Source organism: Pelophylax lessonae, assembly GCF_965119305.1.
Source record: "Pelophylax lessonae genome assembly, chromosome: 1".
NCBI lineage: Eukaryota > Metazoa > Chordata > Amphibia > Anura > Ranidae > Pelophylax > Pelophylax lessonae.
The window spans coordinates 448266146-448291207 of NC_138768.1; the positions used below are offsets into that span (position 1 = coordinate 448266146).

General features: G+C 42.8%; 1 protein-coding gene across 1 annotated transcript in view; it reads right to left on the reverse strand.

Moving 5' to 3' along the window:
- SPINK2 (serine peptidase inhibitor Kazal type 2) overlaps window positions 1-25062 on the reverse strand; it is a 78245-nt gene that overhangs the window by 5653 nt on the left and 47530 nt on the right. The gene's annotated exons all lie outside the window — the stretch shown is intronic.

Here is a 25062-nt window from a genome sequence, read left to right on the forward strand (position 1 = left end):
ATTGCAGACAGCCAGATACACTGAAAAGAAGAGTAAGAACTTTGTACCCAAAGTCAGCCTTTTTTAACCAGAGTGCCTTGAAGTGTCTTCAGGGGTGCCTTGGCAAAATGCCTAAAAATTGCCCAAAATTTGTAAACAAGCCAGCACATGGATGAAGCCTGCCTTTTAGTTACACTAAGCCACAGGTTTTCATTGTGGCCCATTAACCACTTTACCACCGGAGGATTTTGCTGTCTTATGTCTGGGCCACTTTTTGCGATTCGGCACTGTGCAAATTTAACTGACAATTGCGCGGTCATGCAATGCCATACCCAAACGAAATTTACGTCCTTTTTTTCCCATAAACAGAGCTTTCTTTTGGTAGTATTTGATCATCTCTGCGATTTTTTATTTTTTGCGATATTAATAAAAAAATGCGACAATTTTGAAAAAATAACAATATTTTTCTACTTTGACAGTTAAAAAATATCCAATATATTAAATTTTTGTCATATATTTAGGCCAAAATGTATTTAGCTACATGTCTTTGACAAAAAAATTCTCAATGAGGGTATTTTTAACCGCTTTAGGACCGGAAGATTTTACCCCATTCCTGACCAGGCCATATTTTGCGATTCGCCACTGCGTTAATTTAACGGAGAATTGCGCGGTCATGCGATGCTGTACCCAAATTAAATTGACATTCTTTTTTTCCCCACAAATATAGCTTTCTTTTGGTGGTATTTTATCACCTGTGCGATTTTTACTTTTTGTGCTATAAACAAAAAAAGAGCGACAATTGTGAAAAAATAACAATATTTTTCACATTTTTTATATGAAATTCCCCCCAAAAAAATATGTAAAAATCAAAATTTTTAACATTTTAGGCCAATTTGTTTGCTGCTACATATTTTTGGTAAAAAAATCGCAATAGCGATTATTTTGATTGGTTTGCGCAAAAGTTATTGCGTTTACTAACTAAGGGAAAGATTTCTGTCATTTTTGGTGTTTTTTTTTTTTAACGAGTAATGTCGGCGATCTGCGATTTTTTTTGCGGGACTGCGACATTGCGGCGGACAGATCGGACCCTTGACTGACATTTTTGACACTTTTGGAGGTACCAGTGACATTACTACAGTAATCAGTGCTATAAATATGCACTGTTACTGTAAAAATGACACTGGCAGGGAAGGGGTTAATTTTTTTTGAACCCTGCAATCTGACCCTGCCTGTCACTTAGGAGATCCGCCCGCTTTGTTTACACAAGCGGGTGGATTTCCACACTAGATCCCCGACGATCGGGGAAGAGCGACGGTGATCACTGCCGCTCCTCCCCTGGCCCGACTCCCGCTGTAACTGAATACAGAGGGAGCCGCCGAGAGAGGGGAATGTCTGGTGACGTAGGTCTACGTCGCCAGACGATAACGAGCCACTGTGCCGCAGTAGCAGCACAGTGAGCAGACGTAAAGTGGTTAAACCTTCTGGAAGGATGTCAGTTACCTGCATAACATCCTTGTTTGACTCTCCCCTGCCCCTTTCCATCAGCATTACAGTCAAATTGGAGAGAAACTGAGGGAGAAGAGAAACATTGGAATACTGGTCAGTATCAGTGTGCAAAAGTGTATTTGCTTTGGAAGAATAAATCACCTGTAACGTTGGGTGTCCTACGTGTGTGGATGTTGCTGCATCATATTAGAATAGTTTTTACATTTTAGAACAGGGTGCCTCGAGACTGTCCATCATTTTTAAAGGGTGCCTTCGAGATTGTCTAGAATTTTTTAAAGGGTGCCTTGACTGAAAAAAGGTTGGGAATGACTGCCCTGAGTGATGAGATAAAGAAAATTCTTTCTCCATAATAAATACCCATCTGATGCCAAATGGTAGAACCGGTATCAATATAGGAAGGAGGGTTGCAACACTTTCATATTAATTAACTTAAATTTGATAAGACAGTTGCACTTTGCCAATTCAGGAAGCATCAGGTATTTTCACTAGCTGAAACAGAATAAGGAGCAGCAGGGAAAAGCTAGTAAGGTGTGTATTAGGGCAATGGAAGGTCCCTGTTACAAAGACACTCTCACTTTTCCCCGAATGGGCAAAATGGCAGTGTCCCTTTAAAGACAACTTTTACATTTTGTCTACATTTTTTTTTTATTCAGTACTGCATTGAATAAAAAGTGTCTCTCGTGCTATTGCCTGCTATTTTCCTTGAAATATTCATTTCTCTACTCCCTATTACTCCCAAATCTGTGATCTTCCGGTGTTGGGGGGGGTTAACACGAGAAGACCTCTCATTGACATTCATTAAAAGTGGCAACTATGACCCCTGCTTCAGTCACAGAAGTTGTACTGTCGCTTCCCCCAATGAAAAGTGCTTTATGAATGGAGGTGATGGACCTTTCATTTGTCTGCCGGTCCTCCATTCGCAGAATGAACAGGGAAGGGGGCAGAAAAGGTGGGCATAGTTGGCACATGAGTGCCTCTAGCAGGTCCAGCTGGTTATAATAACCCTTGCAGAACCAGAAGGTCACAGCTCCAAGAGAATCCGGGGTTGATGTCAGAGAAATGAAGATTTCAACAAAAACAGCAGCCACCAGCATAAGAAAGAAGGCTATGCGTGGGCTTTCAGTGCTGGGAGGGGGTCATAGACGTCTTCCTGCGATCATGCTTCGGCGCGCAGACGGCACACTCTGTGATCGTTGAGTCCTTCGGACTCGGCTGATCACAGAACAGGGTAAAGAGCCAATTACAGCACCCTTTTACCACGTGATCAGCTGTGAGCCAATGACAGCTGATCACAGAAGTAAACAGAAGCCGATAAACGGGAGGAAAATAGAAGAAAGTCAGTAACCGGCTTCTGTTACAGGGTCAACTAGTGCCACCTATCAGTGCCCACCAGCTCTGCTAATCAGTGCCCATCAGTACAACCTATCAGTGCCCATTATGCAGCACAGTGGTGTGGGCGGTACAGTGGTGTAGTGGTTAGCACTTTCACCTAGCAGCAAGAGGGTCGCTGGTTCGAATCCCAACCCCGACACTACCTGTCTGGAGTTTGCATATTCTCCCTGTGCCTGCATGGGTTTCCTCTGGGTACTCCGGTTTCCTCCCACACTCCAAAGACATACTGGTAGGTTAATTGGATCCTGTATAAAATTGGCCCTACTGTGTATGTATGTAAGTTAGGTACCTTAGATTGTAAGCTCCTTGAGGGCAGGGACAGATGTGAATGTACAATGTATATGTAAAAGCGCTGCGTAAATTGACAGCGCTATATAAGAACCTGAAAAAATAAATAATAATAATTAGTGCTGCCAATCAGTGCCCATCAGTGTCACTTCTTAGTTCCCATTAGTGCAGCTTCATCAGTGCCACCTCATCAGTGCAGCCTCATCAGCACACATCAGTGAAGGAGAAAGATTACCTGTTTGCAAAATTTTATAACAAGCTATTAAACTTTTTTTTTTCAAAATTTTCGGTCATTTTTTTTGTTTCTTTAGCAAAAAATAAAACCCCCAGCAGTGAATAAATACCACCAAAAGAAAGCTCTATTTGTGTGAAAAAATGATAAAAATGTAATTTGGGTACAGTGTTGCATGACAATGCAGTTGTCATTCAAAGTGTGACAGCGCTGAAAGTTGACCTGGGCAGGAAGTGGGTATAAGTGCCCAGTAAGCAAGTGGTTAAAAGGTAACTCCACTTTCCTTGGGAAAAAAAACGAGCAAACAAAAAATACTATAGCATATACAATTGCGACAAGTCGTATTGTAAATAAATGTTATTAAAAATGAACTTTCCTTTTCAATCTGCAGCTCTGTAATTTTCTGTAAAATGCAATATGGCTACCTGGAGATGTTCTGTATACAGATGGTGTACAGAACGCCCCCCAGAAATGTAATTTCCTGCTTCTGTGATTGGCTTACTGATTTTCCCAGAAGTCAGCCCTAAAATACAAGTCAGATTTTGAACATTCCCTGCAACAAAAATGTAATTTTGGGGGTGATACTCTCAAAGGGGAATCACTATTAAAGAGATACAGACCCTGAAGCTTTCGTGAACAGGACCGGTCATGCCATATTTCTATCACAATAATCACATGTTTAGATTTCTTGTGATAGGAAAAAGCGTGATTTAAAAAAAAAAAAAATGTGAAGAGACAGTGTAAAAATGTAAAAAAATTGAAAAAAAAAAAAAAAAGATTAATAATAAAAAATAAATTTAAAGCACCCCTGTTCTCCTGTGTTCGCGTACAGAGGTGAACGCAGGTCACGCCCACATATGTAAACAGTGCTCACACCACACATGTGAGGTATTGCCACGAATGTCAAAGCAAGAACAAAAATTCTAGCACTAGACCTCCTCTGTAACTCTAAACTGGTAAACTGTAAACATTTTTTTAAAGCGTCGTCTATGGAGAGTTTTAAGTATCGTAGTTTCGTGCCATTCCACAAGCGTGCACAATTTTAAAGTATGACGCGTTAGGTTTCCATTTACTTTTATTTTTATTGAAATCAACGGGCTGCCCTATGTATGTCACTGAAAAAACAAGCCAAAAAACATGCGCTCCCACTGGTATAGGTGTGAATAGGGTCTGAAAGTGAAATTGGTGCATTTACACAAGAACAATGGACACGGATGGAATTCACATCTGTGTGTTTCCAAATGCATGGCAAACCGCACAGAAAATGGGCACTTTGCCATGCATTTCAAAAACCCTGCAAAAGTGCATCGTGTTTGTGTAGATTTACTAGAACAATGGCATAGGAGAACCCACCTGAACAATCCATTCAATTTGTATCAAATCAGATAGACCCTTGTACTACATAGCTGATGGGAGATCTAGAGCTGACAAGGAGATTGCACAAACAGATTGTATAGAAGGTGGGTGGAAGGTGGTAATGTAATGAGGGAGGTGTGGTCAAGATTGGTGAACACACCCTATCACACCCTCTTCTGTGATGCAACAAGAAAGTGAAGGCTTCTGGGAAATGACATACAGAAAGTGAATGCTGAGAGATGATCTACAGCAAGTGATGGAATCTGAAAATCATGTTAACGTCTTCCGGACAGCCCGCCACCAATTTACTGCGGCAGGGCGGCCCTCCTGCACAAAAATACATAGGTCTATGTCGGTCATGCGCCTGCAGCTAGGGGGCGAGCGCATGCTGGCGGAGGCACGCTCCCGCCCCCACTCGGCAGTGGGGACTCTGATGCATGGAGCAGGAGGCTCCAATTGCCGCCTGACACCCGCAATCGTTCCCCGCTTGTAAACACAGCTGGCCGTTCGCTCTAAAATGATAATTTCACAAGCCCAACCCCCATACAGTTAGAAATACACCCCTAGGTACACATTTAACCCCTTGATCACCCACAGTGTTAACCCCTTCCCTACCATTGTCATTATTACAGTAACAGTGCATATTTTTAGCACTGATTACTGTAGTAATGTCACTGGTCCCCCCAAAAGTGTCAAAAATGTCAGTTAGGGGTCTGGTCTGTCTGCCGCAATGTCACAGTCCCGCTAAAAATCGCAGATCGCCGCCATTACTAGTACAAAAAAAAAAATGACATCAACATATGCTTATTGTGATTTTTTTTTTACCAAAAATATGTAGCAGAAAACAAATTGGCCTAAAATGTTCAAAAATTTTGATTTTTAATTTTTTTTTTGGGGGGGGGGGGGGAATGTTATATAGCAGAAAGTGAAAAAAAAATATTTTTTTTCAGCATTGTCGCTCTTTTTTTGTTTATAGCGCAAAAAATAAAAATTGCAGAGGTGATCAAATACCACAGAAAGAAAGCTCTATTTGTGGGGGGAAAAAGGACATCAATTTTATTTGGGTACAGCATGGCACCGCGCAATTGTCCATTAAAGTAACGCAGTGCCAAATCGCAAAATATGGCCTGGTCATTAAGGGGGAAAATCTTCCGGTCCAGAATTGGTAAAAATTCAAACAAACTGAAAAGCTTTTAAACCTCCTGGGGATAAGGTAAGTGTAAAAAAAGCACTTTGGGATAGCTGGACCAAAAATGGCACTGGAAATGGCTTCTATTTATTGTGAAAAAGGAAAATATGCTCAAGAAGGGCTTCATTAGAGCCCTGCAGGTGCAGCAGTTGATTGATACTTATAAAACCACTCCCAAACAGATTCACTAAGCATATGGACACAAACAGCTATTTCTTCAGACTAACAAAAGGCAAGGATCTGCAACAAAGTTTGTTAAAATCCCTGCAGTCTACATTGAACACCCAGAGGGGAATGTTTTTTTTTCTCAACAAAAGTGGAGTTACTCGTTAAGCAATCTGACCATTAGAAGCTAGCAAAGATCCACATAATATATATTTTTTTATGCATGCAAAGCCTAATATTCTGGCTTTTTCCACTTAAGGATATGCCAAGTCAGCCTAGAATAATTTGAAACTGGGGTGGATATCAGATTTGGAGGATCAGTGTCAAGGTTCACTGGGAACAAAATACAGAATGTTAGCTGCAATTAGTGTTTATTCTAAATCAAAGCTAGCTGGAAAGTTGAGAATATAGCCCGTGACAATAAAGAGATGTGAAATAAAATTAGAACAGCGCTAGCATCACATAAAAAATTGGCTAGTAAATATATTAAAGGTTCTAAAAGTGCAAAGTGATCAATATAAATAATAAATGGATAATATGAAATATAAATATAGATGTGAACCGTCAATAAATCACAATAAAGATATATAAATATAAACCAGCAATGACCATAGGTTATAAATATTTTTATAAAAAGTCCTTAAATCTTGGTGTGATAAATATAAGGTGCTCAAGTGAGTGGCCCGTCCCTCCAGGTCCCCTACTCACCACAAATATGTATCATATGCGCTTGATAGGATCATATATGGTTATGGCAACCAGGCTGCAGTATGGATAATCCCAGGGAAAGAGAAATGCCTTGAATAGGATCACTCCAAAAGGTCTCAGTTTTTTCCGATGGAAGAAAAGAAAGGGGGCCAATAGTGTAATATGTTTTTAAAATGTATTCCCCCAAAGCATATATTATACTTACAAAATGAATAATAAAAACTTGCATTGAATGAGAACAAAGAGATGAGGAGCGCCGCTGACGGCGTGCGTTCCACCGATTCCAGGAAGTAAAACCGGATGTGACGATGCGTACCCGTAAACCGGAAATTACGTCAACGCGTTTCCCCAGTACAGTGGGTGTTTTCAAAGACATAATTTCCGGGTACAGTCAGTCTATTTATAGACTGCATATACAGTACATGCTGGGGAGATGCAGAATTCATCAGAAGTTACAGCATTGTAGATGTCCTAATTAGTGTTGAGCGAACACGGACTGTATTATTCGTGTTCGTACCGAATAATTGGATTTTTTGTACCCGAACACGGACACGGACACTTTACTGTATGTTCGGGTAAAAATCCGTGTTCGGACGTTTTATTTCCGGGTTTTGCATGCTTTGGCGCTCTTTTCATGGCGGGCTTTCAACAGCCAATCAACAATCGTTTAACTGGTGTGCCTTAAGCCATCCCAGCCATGCCTGCAAATGTCTCAGTAGCTGTGATTGGCCGTCTGAAGCATGTGACCAAGTCTTTATAAGTTCCAGGCAGCCGCAGCGTCTTCATTCTGCTGCTTAGATCAGGGACAGAGCACACATCAACGTGCTGGCTGCTGATTAGGGAAAGACAGACAGGAAAAAAGCATTTGTGTCCGGATAGAATTGAGGGACAGGTCGGAGTGTTTAGGCAGGGCGAGTTGTAGGCATTTTAGGGATAGAGTCTGCTGAATTATAGGGTCAGTGTCTTCTACAAACTACAATCGATATTGCTGTGTGGGGGGTGGGGTGACTCTGCACTCAATCCTGATCTACGATCTCTTCTCAATCCTGTTAGGGAGAGGCTGCTGCTGCTGAATTTTAGGGAAACTGTGTTCTACAAACTACAATCGATATTGCTGTGTGGTGTGGGATAGGAGATAGGCAGGTGTCAGTGATCCACATCCATTTTTCTGTGTGTGAGCTGCAGTGAACACAATCTTTTTGGGCTGCAGTGAACACAATCTTTTTGGGGTGCAGTGAACAACGTCCTTTTTGGGGTGCAGTGAACAAAATCTTTTTGGGGTGCAGTGAACAAAATCCTTTTTGGGGTGCAGTGAACAACATCCTTTTTGGGGTGCAGTGAACACAATCTTTTTGGGGTGCAGTGAACAAAATCCTTTGTGGGGTGCAGTGAACACAATCTTTGTGGGGTGCAGTGAACACAATCTTTGTGAGGTGCAGTGAACAAAATCCTTTTTGGGGTGCAGTGAACAACATCCTTTTTGGGGTGCAGTGAACAAAATCCTTTTAGGGTGCAGTGAACACAATCTTTGTGGGGTACAGTGAACAGAATCTTTGTGGGGTGCAGTGAACACAATCTTTGGGGGGTACAGTGAACACAATCTTTTTGGGGTGCAGTGAACAAAATCCTTTGTGGGGTGCAGTGAACACAATCTTTGTGGGGTGCAGTGAACACAATCTTTTTGGGGTGCAGTGAACAAAATCCTTTGTGGGGTGCAGTGAACACAATCTTTGTGGGGTGCAGTGAACACAATCTTTTTGGGGTGCAGTGAACAAAATCCTTTTTGGGGTGCAGTGAACACAATCTTTGTGGGGTGCAGTGAACACAATCTTTTTGGGGTGGAGTGAACAAAATCCTTTTTGGGGTGCAGTGAACAACATCCTTTTTGGGGTGCAGTGAACAAAATCCTTTTTGGGGTGCAGTGAACACAATCTTTTTGGGGTGCAGTGAACAAAATCCTTTGTGGGGTGCAGTGAACACAATCTTTGTGCGGTGCAGTGAACACAATCTTTTTGGGGTGCAGTGAACAAAATCATTTTTGGGGTGCAGTGAACAACATCCTTTTTGGGGTGCAGTGAACACAATCTTTTTGGGGTGCAGTGAACAAAATCCTTTGTGGGGTGCAGTGAACACAATCTTTGTGGGGTACAGTGAACAGAATCTTTGTGGGGTGCAGTGAACACAATCTTTGGGGGGTACAGTGAACACAATCTTTTTGGGGTGCAGTGAACAAAATCCTTTGTGGGGTGCAGTGAACACAATCTTTGGGGGGTACAGTGAACACAATCTTTTTGGGGTGCAGTGAACAAAATCCTTTGTGGGGTGCAGTGAACACAATCTTTTTGGGGTGCAGTGAACAAAATCCTTTTTGGGGTGCAGTGAACAACATCCTTTTTGGGGTGCAGTGAACACAATCTTTTTGGGGTGCAGTGAACAAAATCCTTTGTGGGGTGCAGTGAACACAATCTTTGTGGGGTACAGGGAAAAGAATCTTTGTGGGGTGCAGTGAACACAATCTTTGGGAGGTACAGTGAACACAATCTTTTTGGGGTGCAGTGAACAAAATCCTTTTAGGGTGCAGTGAACACAATCTTTGTGGGGTGCAGTGAACAAAATCCTTTTTGAGGTGCAGTGAACACAATCTTTGTGGGGTGCAGTGAACACAATCTTTGTGGGGTACAGTGAACACAAACTCATACTTCTGAAGATTTGAGGGTGCTGCCTGTTCCATACTCCTCCTCCTACTGCTCAACCATCCTTTTAGGGGTACAAACAATAGTAATTGGGGCCTAGTGTGGTGGTGTACGTGTGAGATACATACACTTTCTTTTTGATCATATTTTCTATTCCGCTATTCAATTAAATCCTTTGGGGATCAATTAAATTGCGTGATAGTCTGTGTCGGTACGTGTGAGATCCACCTTTCCAAGTTTTTGGGGTTCATCTCATACTTCTGAAGATTTGAGGGTGCTGCCTGTTCCATACTCCTCCTCTTAACGCTCAACCATCCTTTTAGGGGTACAAACAATAGTAATTGGGGCCTAGTGTGGTGGTGTACGTGTGAGATACATACACTTTCTTTTTGATCATATTTTCTATTCCGCTATTCAATTAAATCCTTTGGGGATCAATTAAATTGCGTGATAGTCTGTGTCGGTACGTGTGAGATCCACCTTTCCAAGTTTTTGGGGTTCATCTCATACTTCTGAAGATTTGAGGGTGCTGCCTGTTCCATACTCCTCCTCCTACTGCTCAACCATCCTTTTAGGGGTACAAACAATAGTAATTGGGGCCTAGTGTGGTGGTGTACGTGTAAGATACATACACTTTCTTTTTGATCATATTTTCTATTCCGCTATTCAATTAAAACCTTTGGGGATCAATTAAATTGCGTGATAGTCTGTGTCGGTACGTGTGAGATCCACCTTTCCACGTTTTTGGGGTTCATCTCATACTTCTGAAGATTTGAGGGTGCTGCCTGTTCCATACTCCTCCTCCTACTGCTCAACCATCCTTTTAGGGGTACAAACAATAGTAATTGGGGCCTAGTGTGGTGGTGTACGTGTGAGATACATACACTTTCTTTTTGATCATATTTTCTATTCCGCTATTCAATTAAAACCTTTGGGGATCAATTAAATTGCGGGATAGTCTGTGTCGGTACGTGTGAGATCCACCTTTCCAAGTTTTTGGGGTTCATCTCATACTTCTGAAGATTTGAGGGTGCTGCCTGTTCCATACTCCTCCTCCTACTCCTCAACCATCCTTTTAGGGGTACAAACAATAGTAATTGGGGCCTAGTGTGGTGGTGTACGTGTGAGATACATACACTTTCTTTTTGATCATATTTTCTATTCCGCTATTCAATTAAAACCTTTGGGGATCAATTAAATTGCGTGATAGTCTGTGTCGGTACGTGTGAGATCCACCTTTCCAAGTTTTTGGGGTTCATCTCATACTTCTGAAGATTTGAGGGTGCTGCCTGTTCCATACTCCTCCTCCTATGGCTCAACCATCCTTTTAGGGGTACAAACAATAGTAATTGGGGCCTAGTGTGGTGGTGTACGTGTGAGATACATACACTTTCTTTTTGATCATATTTTCTATTCCGCTATTCAATTAAAACCTTTGGGGATCAATTAAATTGCGTGATAGTCTGTGTCGGTACGTGTGAGATCCACCTTTCCAAGTTTTTGGGGTTCATCTCATACTTCTGAAGATTTGAGGGTGCTGCCTGTTCCATACTCCTCCTCCTACTGCTCAACCATCCTTTTAGGGGTACAAACAATAGTAATTGGGGCCTAGTGTGGTGGTGTACGTGTGAGATACATACACTTTCTTTTTGATCATATTTTCTATTCCGCTATTCAATTAAAACCTTTGGGGATCAATTAAATTGCGTGATAGTCTGTGTCGGTACGTGTGAGATCCACCTTTCCAAGTTTTTGGGGTTCATCTCATACTTCTGAAGATTTGAGGGTGCTGCCTGTTCCATACTCCTCCTCCTACTCCTCGACCATCCTTTTAGGGGTACAAACAATAGTAATTGTGGCCTAGTGTGGTGGTGTACGTGTGAGATACATACACTTTCTTTTTGATCATATTTTCTATTCCGCTATTCAATTAAAACCTTTGGGGATCAATTCAATTTCGTGATAGTCTGTGTCGGTACATGTGAGATCCACCTTTCCAAGTTTTTGGGGTTCATCTCATACTTCTGAAGATTTGAGGGTGCTGCCTGTTCCATACTCCTCCTCCTACTGCTCAACCATCCTTTTAGGGGTACAAACAATAGTAATTGGGGCCTAGTGTGGTGGTGTACGTGTGAGATACATACACTTTCTTTTTGATCATATTTTCTATTCCTCTATTCAATTAAAACCTTTGGGGATCAATTAAATTGCGTGATAGTCTGTGTCGGTATGTGTGAGATCCACCTTTCCAAGTTTTTGGGGTTCATCTCATACTTCTGAAGATTTGAGGGTGCTGCCTGTTCCATACTCCTCCTCCTACTGCTCAACCACCCTTTTAGGGGTACAAACAATAGTAATTGGGGCCTAGTGTGGTGGTGTACGTGTGAGATACATACACTTTCTTTTTGATCATATTTTCTATTCCGCTATTCAATTAAAACCTTTGGGGATCAATTAAATTGCGTGATAGTCTGTGTCGGTACGTGTGAGATCCACCTTTCCAAGTTTTTGGGGTTCATCTCATACTTCTGAAGATTTGAGGGTGCTGCCTGTTCCATACTCCTCCTCCTACTCCTCGACCATCCTTTTAGGGGTACAAACAATAGTAATTGGGGCCTAGTGTGGTGGTGTACGTGTGAGATACATACACTTTCTTTTTGATCATATTTTCTATTCCGCTATTCAATTAAAACCTTTGGGGATCAATTCAATTTCGTGATAGTCTGTGTCGGTACATGTGAGATCCATCTTTCCAAGTTTTTGGGGTTCATCTCATACTTCTGAAGATTTGAGGGTGCTGCCTGTTCCATACTCCTCCTCCTACTGCTCAACCATCCTTTTAGGGGTACAAACAATAGTAATTGGGGCCTAGTGTGGTGGTGTACGTGTGAGATACATACACTTTCTTTTTGATCATATTTTCTATTCCTCTATTCAATTAAAACCTTTGGGGATCAATTAAATTGCGTGATAGTCTGTGTCGGTACGTGTGAGATCCACCTTTCCAAGTTTTTGGCGTTCATCTCATACTTCTGAAGATTTGAGGGTGCTGCCTGTTCCATACTCCTCCTCCTACTGCTCAACCATCCTTTCAGGGGTACAAACAATAGTAATTGGGGCCTAGTGTGGTGGTGTACGTGTGAGATACATACACTTTCTTTTTGATCATATTTTCTATTCCTCTATTCAATTAAAACCTTTGGGGATCAATTAAATTGCGTGATAGTCTGTGTCGGTACGTGTGAGATCCACCTTTCCAAGTTTTTGGGGTTCATCTCATACTTCTGAAGATTTGAGGGTGCTGCCTGTTCCATACTCCTCCTCCTACTGCTCAACCATCCTTTTAGGGGTACAAACAATAGTAATTGGGGCCTAGTGTGGTGGTGTACGTGTGAGATACATACACTTTCTTTTTGATCATATTTTCTATTCCGCTATTCAATTAAAACCTTTGGGGATCAATTAAATTGCGTGGTAGTCTGTGTCGGTACGTGTGAGATCCACCTTTCCAAGTTTTTGGGGTTCATCTCATACTTCTGAAGATTTGAGGGTGCTGCCTGTTCCATACTCCTCCTCCAACTGCTCAACCATCCTTTTAGGGGTACAAACAATAGTAATTGGGGCCTAGTGTGGTGGTGTACGTGTGAGATACATACACTTTCTTTTTGATCATATTTTCTATTCCGCTATTCAATTAAAACCTTTGGGGATCAATTAAATTGCGTGATAGTCTGTGTCGGTACGTGTGAGATCCACCTTTCCAAGTTTTTGGGGTTCATCTCATACTTCTGAAGATTTGAGGGTGCTGCCTGTTCCATACTCCTCCTCCTACTCCTCGACCATCCTTTTAGGGGTACAAACAATAGTAATTGGGGCCTAGTGTGGTGGTGTACGTGTGAGATACATACACTTTCTTTTTGATCATATTTTCTATTCCGCTATTCAATTAAAACCTTTGGGGATCAATTCAATTTCGTGATAGTCTGTGTCGGTACATGTGAGATCCACCTTTCCAAGTTTTTGGGGTTCATCTCATACTTCTGAAGATTTGAGGGTGCTGCCTGTTCCATACTCCTCCTCCTACTGCTCAACCATCCTTTTAGGGGTACAAACAATAGTAATTGGGGCCTAGTGTGGTGGTGTACGTGTGAGATACATACACTTTCTTTTTGATCATATTTTCTATTCCTCTATTCAATTAAAACCTTTGGGGATCAATTAAATTGCGTGATAGTCTGTGTCGGTATGTGTGAGATCCACCTTTCCAAGTTTTTGGGGTTCATCTCATACTTCTGAAGATTTGAGGGTGCTGCCTGTTCCATACTCCTCCTCCTACTGCTCAACCACCCTTTTAGGGGTACAAACAATAGTAATTGGGGCCTAGTGTGGTGGTGTACGTGTGAGATACATACACTTTCTTTTTGATCATATTTTCTATTCCGCTATTCAATTAAAACCTTTGGGGATCAATTAAATTGCGTGATAGTCTGTGTCGGTACGTGTGAGATCCACCTTTCCAAGTTTTTGGGGTTCATCTCATACTTCTGAAGATTTGAGGGTGCTGCCTGTTCCATACTCCTCCTCCTACTCCTCGACCATCCTTTTAGGGGTACAAACAATAGTAATTGGGGCCTAGTGTGGTGGTGTACGTGTGAGATACATACACTTTCTTTTTGATCATATTTTCTATTCCGCTATTCAATTAAAACCTTTGGGGATCAATTCAATTTCGTGATAGTCTGTGTCGGTACATGTGAGATCCATCTTTCCAAGTTTTTGGGGTTCATCTCATACTTCTGAAGATTTGAGGGTGCTGCCTGTTCCATACTCCTCCTCCTACTGCTCAACCATCCTTTTAGGGGTACAAACAATAGTAATTGGGGCCTAGTGTGGTGGTGTACGTGTGAGATACATACACTTTCTTTTTGATCATATTTTCTATTCCTCTATTCAATTAAAACCTTTGGGGATCAATTAAATTGCGTGATAGTCTGTGTCGGTACGTGTGAGATCCACCTTTCCAAGTTTTTGGCGTTCATCTCATACTTCTGAAGATTTGAGGGTGCTGCCTGTTCCATACTCCTCCTTCTACTGCTCAACCATCCTTTTAGGGGTACAAACAATAGTAATTGGGGCCTAGTGTGGTGGTGTACGTGTGAGATACATACACTTTCTTTTTGATCATATTTTCTATTCCTCTATTCAATTAAAACCTTTGGGGATCAATTAAATTGCGTGATAGTCTGTGTCGGTACGTGTGAGATCCACCTTTCCAAGTTTTTGGGGTTCATCTCATACTTCTGAAGATTTGAGGGTGCTGCCTGTTCCATACTCCTCCTCCTACTGCTCAACCATCCTTTTAGGGGTACAAACAATAGTAATTGGGGCCTAGTGTGGTGGTGTACGTGTGAGATACATACACTTTCTTTTTGATCATATTTTCTATTCCGCTATTCAATTAAAACCTTTGGGGATCAATTAAATTGCGTGGTAGTCTGTGTCGGTACGTGTGAGATCCACCTTTCCAAGTTTTTGGGGTTCATCTCATACTTCTGAAGATTTGAGGGTGCTGCCTGTTCCATACTCCTCCTCCAACTGCTCAACCATCCTTTTAGGGGTACAAACAATAGTAATTGGGGCCTAGTGTGGTGGTGTACGTGTGAGATACATACACTTTCTTTTTGATCATATTTTCTATTCCGCTATTCAATTAAAACCTTTGGGGATCAATTAAATTGCGTGATAGTCTGTGTCGGTACGTGTGAGATCCACCTTTCCAAGTTTTTGGGGTTCATCTCATACTTCTGAAGATTTGAGGGTGCTGCCTGTTCCATACTCCTCCTCCTACTCCTCGACCATCCTTTTAGGGGTACAAACAATAGTAATTGGGGCCTAGTGTGGTGGTGTACGTGTGAGATACATACACTTTCTTTTTGATCAAATTTTCTATTCCGCTATTCAATTAAAACCTTTGGGGATCAATTAAATTGCGTGATAGTCTGTGTCGGTACATGTGAGATCCACCTTTCCAAGTTTTTGGGGTTCATCTCATACTTCTGAAGATTTGAGGGTGCTGCCTGTTCCATACTCCTCCTCCTACTGCTCAACCATCCTTTTAGGGGTACAAACAATAGTAATTGGGGCCTAGTGTGGTGGTGTACGTGTGAGATACACACACTTTCTTTTTGATCATATTTTCTATTCCTCTATTCAATTAAAACCTTTGGGGATCAATTAAATTGCGTGATAGTCTGTGTCGGTACGTGTGAGATCCACCTTTCCAAGTTTTTGGGGTTCATCTCATACTTCTGAAGATTTTAGGGTGCTGCCTGTTCCATACTCCTCCTCCTACTGCTCAACCATCCTTTTAGGGGTACAAACAATAGTAATTGGGGCCTAGTGTGGTGGTGTACGTGTGAGATACATACACTTTCTTTTTGATCATATTTTCTATTCCTCTATTCAATTAAAACCTTTGGGGATCAATTAAATTGCGTGATAGTCTGTGTCGGTACGTGTGAGATCCACCTTTCCAAGTTTTTGGGGTTCATCTCATACTTCTGAAGATTTGAGGGTGCTGCCTGTTCCATACTCCTCCTCCTACTGCTCAACCATCCTTTTAGGGGTACAAACAATAGTAATTGGGGCCTAGTGTGGTGGTGTACGTGTGAGATACATACACTTTCTTTTTGATCATATTTTCTATTCCGCTATTCAATTAAATCCTTTGGGGATCAATTAAATTGCGTGATAGTCTGTGTCGGTACGTGTGAGATCCACCTTTCCAAGTTTTTGGGGTTCATCTCATACTTCTGAAGATTTGAGGGTGCTGCCTGTTCCATACTCCTCCTCCTACTGCTCAACCATCCTTTTAGGGGTACAAACAATAGTAATTGGGGCCTAGTGTGGTGGTGTACGTGTGAGATACATACACTTTCTTTTTGATCATATTTTCTATTCCGCTATTCAATTAAAACCTTTGGGGATCAATTAAATTGCGTGATAGTCTGTGTCGGTACGTGTGAGATCCACCTTTCCAAGTTTTTGGGGTTCATCTCATACTTCTGAAGATTTGAGGGTGCTGCCTGTTCCATACTCCTCCTCCTACTGCTCAACCATCCTTTTAGGGGTACAAACAATAGTAATTGGGGCCTAGTGTGGTGGTGTACGTGTGAGATACATACACTTTCTTTTTGATCATATTTTCTATTCCGCTATTCAATTAAAACCTTTGGGGATCAATTCAATTTCGTGATAGTCTGTGTCGGTACATGTGAGATCCACCTTTCCAAGTTTTTGGGGTTCATCTCATACTTCTGAAGATTTGAGGGTGCTGCCTGTTCCATACTCCTCCTCCTACTGCTCAACCATCCTTTTAGGGGTACAAACAATAGTAATTGGGGCCTAGTGTGGTGGTGTACGTGTGAGATACATACACTTTCTTTTTGATCATATTTTCTATTCCTCTATTCAATTAAAACCTTTGGGGATCAATTAAATTGCGTGATAGTCTGTGTCGGTACGTGTGAGATCCACCTTTCCAAGTTTTTGGGGTTCATCTCATACTTCTGAAGATTTGAGGGTGCTGCCTGTTCCATACTCCTCCTCCTACTGCTCAACCATCCTTTTAGGGGTACAAACAATAGTAATTGGGGCCTAGTGTGGTGGTGTACGTGTGAGATACATACACTTTCTTTTTGATCATATTTTCTATTCCTCTATTCAATTAAAACCTTTGGGGATCAATTAAATTGCGTGATAGTCTGTGTCGGTACGTGTGAGATCCACCTTTCCAAGTTTTTGGGGTTCATCTCATACTTCTGAAGATTTGAGGGTGCTGCCTGTTCCATACTCCTCCTCCTACTGCTCAACCATCCTTTTAGGGGTACAAACAATAGTAATTGGGGCCTAGTGTGGTGGTGTACGTGTGAGATACATACACTTTCTTTTTGATCATATTTTCTATTCCGCTATTCAATTAAAACCTTTGGGGATCAATTAAATTGCGTGATAGTCTGTGTTGGTACGTGTGAGATCCACCTTTCCAAGTTTTTGGGGTTCATCTCATACTTCTGAAGATTTGAGGGTGCTGCCTGTTCCATACTCCTCCTCCAACTGCTCAACCATCCTTTTAGGGGTACAAACAATAGTAATTGGGGCCTAGTGTGGTGGTGTACGTGTGAGATACATACACTTTCTTTTTGATCATATTTTCTATTCCGCTATTCAATTAAAACCTTTGGGGATCAATTAAATTGCGTGATAGTCTGTGTCGGTACGTGTGAGATCCACCTTTCCAAGTTTTTGGGGTTCATCTCATACTTCTGAAGATTTGAGGGTGCTGCCTGTTCCATACTCCTCCTCCTACTCCTCGACCATCCTTTTAGGGGTACAAACAATAGTAATTGGGGCCTAGTGTGGTGGTGTACGTGTGAGATACATACACTTTCTTTTTGATCATATTTTCTATTCCGCTATTCAATTAAAACCTTTGGGGATCAATTAAATTGCGTGATAGTCTGTGTCGGTACATGTGAGATCCACCTTTCCAAGTTTTTGGGGTTCATCTCATACTTCTGAAGATTTGAGGGTGCTGCCTGTTCCATACTCCTCCTCCTACTGCTCAACCATCCTTTTAGGGGTACAAACAATAGTAATTGGGGCCTAGTGTGGTGGTGTACGTGTGAGATACACACACTTTCTTTTTGATCATATTTTCTATTCCTCTATTCAATTAAAACCTTTGGGGATCATTTAAATTGCGTGATAGTCTGTGTCGGTACGTGTGAGATCCACCTTTCCAAGTTTTTGGGGTTCATCTCATACTTCTGAAGATTTTAGGGTGCTGCCTGTTCCATACTCCTCCTCCTACTGCTCAACCATCCTTTTAGGGGTACAAACAATAGTAATTGGGGCCTAGTGTGGTGGTGTACGTGTGAGATACATACACTTTCTTTTTGATCATATTTTCTATTCCTCTATTCAATTAAAACCTTTGGGGATCAATTAAATTGCGTGATAGTCTGTGTCGGTACGTGTGAGATCCACCTTTCCAAGTTTTTGGGGTTCATCTCATACTTCTGAAGATTTGAGGGTGCTGCCTGTTCCATACTCCTCCTCCTACTGCTCAACCATCCTTTTAGGGGTACAAACAATAGTAATTGGGGCCTAGTGTGGTGGTGTACGTGTGAGATACATACACTTTCTTTTTGATCATATTTTCTATTCCGCTATTCAATTAAATCCTTTGGGGATCAATTAAATTGCGTGATAGTCTGTGTCGGTACGTGTGAGATCCACCTTTCCAAGTTTTTGGGGTTCATCTCATACTTCTGAAGATTTGAGGGTGCTGCCTGTTCCATACTCCTCCTCCTACTGCTCAACCATCCTTTTAGGGGTACAAACAATAGTAATTGGGGCCTAGTGTGGTGGTGTACGTGTGAGATACATACACTTTCTTTTTGATCATATTTTCTATTCCGCTATTCAATTAAAACCTTTGGGGATCAATTAAATTGCGTGATAGTCTGTGTCGGTACGTGTGAGATCCACCTTTCCAAGTTTTTGGGGTTCATCTCATACTTCTGAAGATTTGAGGGTGCTGCCTGTTCCATACTCCTCCTCCTACTGCTCAACCATCCTTTTAGGGGTACAAACAATAGTAATTGGGGCCTAGTGTGGTGGTGTACGTGTGAGATACATACACTTTCTTTTTGATCATATTTACTATTCCGCTATTCAATTAAAACCTTTGGGGATCAATTAAATTGCGTGATAGTCTGTGTCGGTACGTGTGAGATCCACCTTTCAGAGTTTTTGGGGTTCATCTCATACTTCTGAAGATTTGAGGGTGCTGCCTGTTCCATACTCCTCCTCCTACTCCTCGACCATCCTTTTAGGGGTACAAACAATAGTAATTGGGGCCTAGTGTGGTGGTGTACGTGTGAGATACATACACTTTCTTTTTGATCATATTTTCTATTCCATTATTCAATTAAAACCTTTGGGGATCAATTAAATTGCGTGATAGTCTGTGTCGGTACGTGTGAGATCCACCTTTCCAAGTTTTTGGGGTTCATCTCATACTTCTGAAGATTTGAGGGTGCTGCCTGTTCCATACTCCTCCTCCTACTGCTCAACCATCCTTTTAGGGGTACAAACAATAGTAATTGGGGCCTAGTGTGTTGGTGTACGTGTGAGATACATACACTTTCTTTTTGATCATATTTTCTATTCCTCTATTCAATTAAAACCTTTGGGGATCAATTAAATTGCGTGATAGTCTGTGTCGGTACGTGTGAGATCCACCTTTCCAAGTTTTTGGGGTTCATCTCATACTTCTGAAGATTTGAGGGTGCTGCCTGTTCCATACTCCTCCTCCTACTGCTCAACCATCCTTTTAGGGGTACAAACAATAGTAATTGGGGCCTAGTGTGGTGGTGTACGTGTGAGATACATACACTTTCTTTTTGATCATATTTTCTATTCCGCTATTCAATTAAAACCTTTGGGGATCAATTAAATTGCGTGATAGTCTGTGTCGGTACGTGTGAAATCCACCTTTCCAAGTTTTTGGGGTTCATCTCATACTTCTGAAGATTTGAGGGTGCTGCCTGTTCCATACTCCTCCTCCAACTGCTCAACCATCCTTTTAGGGGTACAAACAATAGTAATTGGGGCCTAGTGTGGTGGTGTACGTGTGAGATACATACACTTTCTTTTTGATCATATTTTCTATTCCGCTATTCAATTAAAACCTTTGGGGATCAATTAAATTGCGTGATAGTCTGTGTCGGTACGTGTGAGATCCACCTTTCCAAGTTTTTGGGGTTCATCTCATACTTCTGAAGATTTGAGGGTGCTGCCTGTTCCATACTCCTCCTCCTACTCCTCGACCATCCTTTTAGGGGTACAAACAATAGTAATTGGGGCCTAGTGTGGTGGTGTACGTGTGAGATACATACACTTTCTTTTTGATCATATTTTCTATTCCGCTATTCAATTAAAACCTTTGGGGATCAATTAAATTGCGTGATAGTCTGTGTCGGTACGTGTGAGATCCACCTTTCCAAGTTTTTGGGGTTCATCTCATACTTCTGAAGATTTGAGGGTGCTGCCTGTTCCATACTCCTCCTCCTACTGCTCAACCATCCTTTTAGGGGTACAAACAATAGTAATTGGGGCCTAGTGTGGTGGTGTACGTGTGAGATACATACACTTTCTTTTTGATCATATTTTCTATTCCGCTATTCAATTAAAACCTTTGGGGATCAATTAAATTGCGTGATAGTCTGTGTCGGTACGTGTGAGATCCACCTTTCCAAGTTTTTGGGGTTCATCTCATACTTCTGAAGATTTGAGGGTGCTGCCTGTTCCATACTCCTCCTCCAACTGCTCAACCATCCTTTTAGGGGTACAAACAATAGTAATTGGGGCCTAGTGTGGTGGTGTACGTGTGAGATACATACACTTTCTTTTTGATCATATTTTCTATTCCGCTATTCAATTAAAACCTTTGGGGATCAATTAAATTGCGTGATAGTCTGTGTCGGTACGTGTGAGATCCACCTTTCCAAGTTTTTGGGGTTCATCTCATACTTCTGAAGATTTGAGGGTGCTGCCTGTTCCATACTCCTCCTCCTACTCCTCGACCATCCTTTTAGGGGTACAAACAATAGTAATTGGGGCCTAGTGTGGTGGTGTACGTGTGAGATACATACACTTTCTTTTTGATCATATTTTCTATTCCGCTATTCAATTAAAACCTTTGGGGATCAATTAAATTGCGTGATAGTCTGTGTCGGTACGTGTGAGATCCACCTTTCCAAGTTTTTGGGGTTCATCTCATACTTCTGAAGATTTGAGGGTGCTGCCTGTTCCATACTCCTCCTCCTACTGCTCAACCATCCTTTTAGGGGTACAAACAATAGTAATTGGGGCCTAGTGTGGTGGTGTACGTGTGAGATACATACACTTTCTTTTTGATCATATTTTCTATTCCTCTATTCAATTAAAACCTTTGGGGATCAATTAAATTGCGTGATAGTCTGTGTCGGTACGTGTGAGATCCACCTTTCCAAGTTTTTGGGGTTCATCTCATACTTCTGAAGATTTGAGGGTGCTGCCTGTTCCATACTCCTCCTCCTACTGCTCAACCATCCTTTTAGGGGTACAAACAATAGTAATTGGGGCCTAGTGTGGTGGTGTACGTGTGAGATACATACACTTTCTTTTTGATCATATTTTCTATTCCGCTATTCAATTAAATCCTTTGGGGATCAATTAAATTGCGTGATAGTCTGTGTCGGTACGTGTGAGATCCACCTTTCCAAGTTTTTGGGGTTCATCTCATACTTCTGAAGATTTGAGGGTGCTGCCTGTTCCATACTCCTCCTCCTACTGCTCAACCATCCTTTTAGGGGTACAAACAATAGTAATTGGGGCCTAGTGTGGTGGTGTACGTGTGAGATACATACACTTTCTTTTTGATCATATTTTCTATTCCGCTATTCAATTAAAACCTTTGGGGATCAATTAAATTGCGTGATAGTCTGTGTCGGTACGTGTGAGATCCACCTTTCCAAGTTTTTGGGGTTCATCTCATACTTCTGAAGATTTGAGGGTGCTGCCTGTTCCATACTCCTCCTCCTACTGCTCAACCATCCTTTTAGGGGTACAAACAATAGTAATTGGGGCCTAGTGTGGTGGTGTACGTGTGAGATACATACACTTTCTTTTTGATCATATTTTCTATTCCGTTATTCAATTAAAACCTTTGGGGATCAATTAAATTGCGTGATAGTCTGTGTCGGTACGTGTGAGATCCACCTTTCCAAGTTTTTGGGGTTCATCTCATACTTCTGAAGATTTGAGGGTGCTGCCTGTTCCATACTCCTCCTCCTACTGCTCAACCATCCTTTTAGGGGTACAAACAATAGTAATTGGGGCCTAGTGTGGTGGTGTACGTGTGAGATACATACACTTTCTTTTTGATCATATTTCCTATTCCGCTATTCAATAAAAACCTTTGAGGATCAATTGAATTGCGGGATAGTCTGTGTCGGTACGTGTGAGATCCACCTTTCCAAGTTTTTGAGGTTCATCTCATACTTCTGAAGATTTGAGGGTGCTGTCTGTTCCATACTCCTCCTACTCCTCATCCATCCTTTTAGGGGTAGAAACAATAGTAACTGGGGCCTAGTGTGGTTTTGTACGTGCGAGATACATACACTTTTTTGGATCATATTTCCTATTCCGCTATTCAATAAAAACCTTTCTAGGGCAAGATCTTAAATTACAGAAATATGAGGAGACCGTCAAATAAGGGCCGTGGCCTGGGTCATGGTGCTGCTGGTAGAGCACCTGTTGCAAGGAGAGGACGTGGTCGATCTGTGCCAGCTACACGCACAAGTGAAACACCTTCCTCAAGTGTGAGTAGGCGACAGAACCTGCATCAGTATTTGGTAGGGCATCATACGCCCCTAGAAGTGATGAGGCCAGAACAAGTGGAGGCGATAGTAGATTGGTTTGCTGCTGACAGTGCCTCCAGTTCCTTCACATTTTCTCCCACCCAGTCTACTGCAGAAAGGTCACAGTTGGCACCTGCAGCCGATGTCCAACCGTCTTTCACCTCACCCCCTTGCAAATCAGGCAAGCAGTCTGAGCCCCAAGCCATACAGCAGTCTCTTCTTCTTTTTGATGACTCTGTCAGCAGGGTTTCCCAGGGCCATCCACCTAGCCCTGCCCCAGAAGTGGAAGAGATTGAGTGCAGCGATGCCCAACCACTTATTTCTCAAGATGAGTACATGCAAGGATCATCGCAGCACGTCTCCGATGATGACGAAACGCAGGTGCCAACTGCTGCGGCATTCAGCATTGTGGAGACTGACAAGGAGGGCAGGGGTGAAGACTGGGTGGAAGATGATGTGGAGGACGATGAGGTCCTCGACCCCACATGGAATGAACGTCATGCAGGTGACCTGAGTAGTTTGGAGGAAGAGGCGGTGGTCGCACAGAGCCACCAGCACAGCAGAAGAGGGAGCAGGGTGCAGAAGCGGAGCGGCCGTGCCCTAGACACTACGCCCGCTACTGCCCAACGCAGCAAGAGAACGAGCGCACCAAAGTCAGCTCAAAGGAGTTCTCTAGCGTGGAAGTTCTTTAGAAAATGTGCTGATGACAGGACACGAGTGGTTTGCACCCTGTGCAATCAGAGCTTGAAGCGAGGCATAAACCTTCTCAACCTGAGCACAACCTGCATGATCAGGCATCTAAGTGCAAAGCACGAGCTGCAGTGGAGTAGACACCTTCAAAACCAAGAAACGTCTCTGGCTCATCCTGCTTCCTCTTCTGCTGCAGTCTCGGCCGCTCCAGCCACATCTGTAGTGATACCGGCACCTGCCACCCCGCAAACAGACGATCTGTCAGCAACACCACCACCTGGGTCACCAACAGCCATCTCCACAATGTCCCGTGGAAGCGTTCAGCTTTCCATCTCCCAAACACTTGAGAGGAAGAGGAAGTACCCCCCTACCCACCCGCGATCCCTGGCCCTGAATGCCAGCATTTCAAAATTATTGGCCTTTGAAATGCTGTCATTCCGTCTGGTGGAGACGCACAGTTTTAAAAACCTTATGTCGGTGGCGGTCCCACAGTACGTCGTGCCCAGCCGCCACTACTTTTCCAGGCAAGCCATCCCTTCCCTGCACAACCAAGTGGGGGAAAAAATCAGGTGTGCACTGCGCAACGCCATCTGTGCCAAGGTCCACCTAACTACCGATACGTGGACCAGTAAGCACGGTCAGGGGCGTTATATCTCCCTAACAGCACACTGGGTAAATGCAGTGGCGGATGGGCCTGAGGCGGATAGCAATTTGGCGCATGTCCTTCCACCACCGAGGATTGCAGGGCGCTTCAGTTTGCCTCCTGTTCCTAACTCCTCCTACTCCGCTTCCTCATCCTCTACCGCCTCCTCATCCGGACAGCGTAACACCTTCACCACCAACTTCAGCACGGCCAGGGGTAAACGACAGCAGGCAGTTTTACAACTTGCCTGTTTGGGGGACAAACCACACACCGCGCAGGAGTTGTGGAGGAGCATAGAACAGCAGACAAATGAGTGGTTGCTGCCAGCGAGCCTCAAGCCCGGCCTGGGCGAAATCTCATAGCAGCTCTGGGCCTAGCCGGTTTGACGCACATCCCTTGCCTGGCGCATGTGCTGAATTTGGTGGTGCAGAGGTTCCTTAAAAACTACCCCGATATGTCAGAGCTGCTGCAGAAAGTGCGGGCCGTTTGTGCGCACTTTCGGCGTTCTCACCCTGCTGCTGCTTGCCTGGCAGCGCTGCAGCGTAACTTCGGCCTTCCCGCTCACCGCCTCATATGTGACGTGCCCACAAGGTGGAACTCCACCTTGCACATGCTGGAAAGACTGTGCGAGCAGCAGCAGGCCATAGTGGAGTTTCAGCTGCAGCACGCACGTGTGAGTCGCTCTGCGGAACAGCACCACTTCACCACCAATAACTGGGCCTCCATGCGAGACCTGTGTGCCTTGTTGCGCT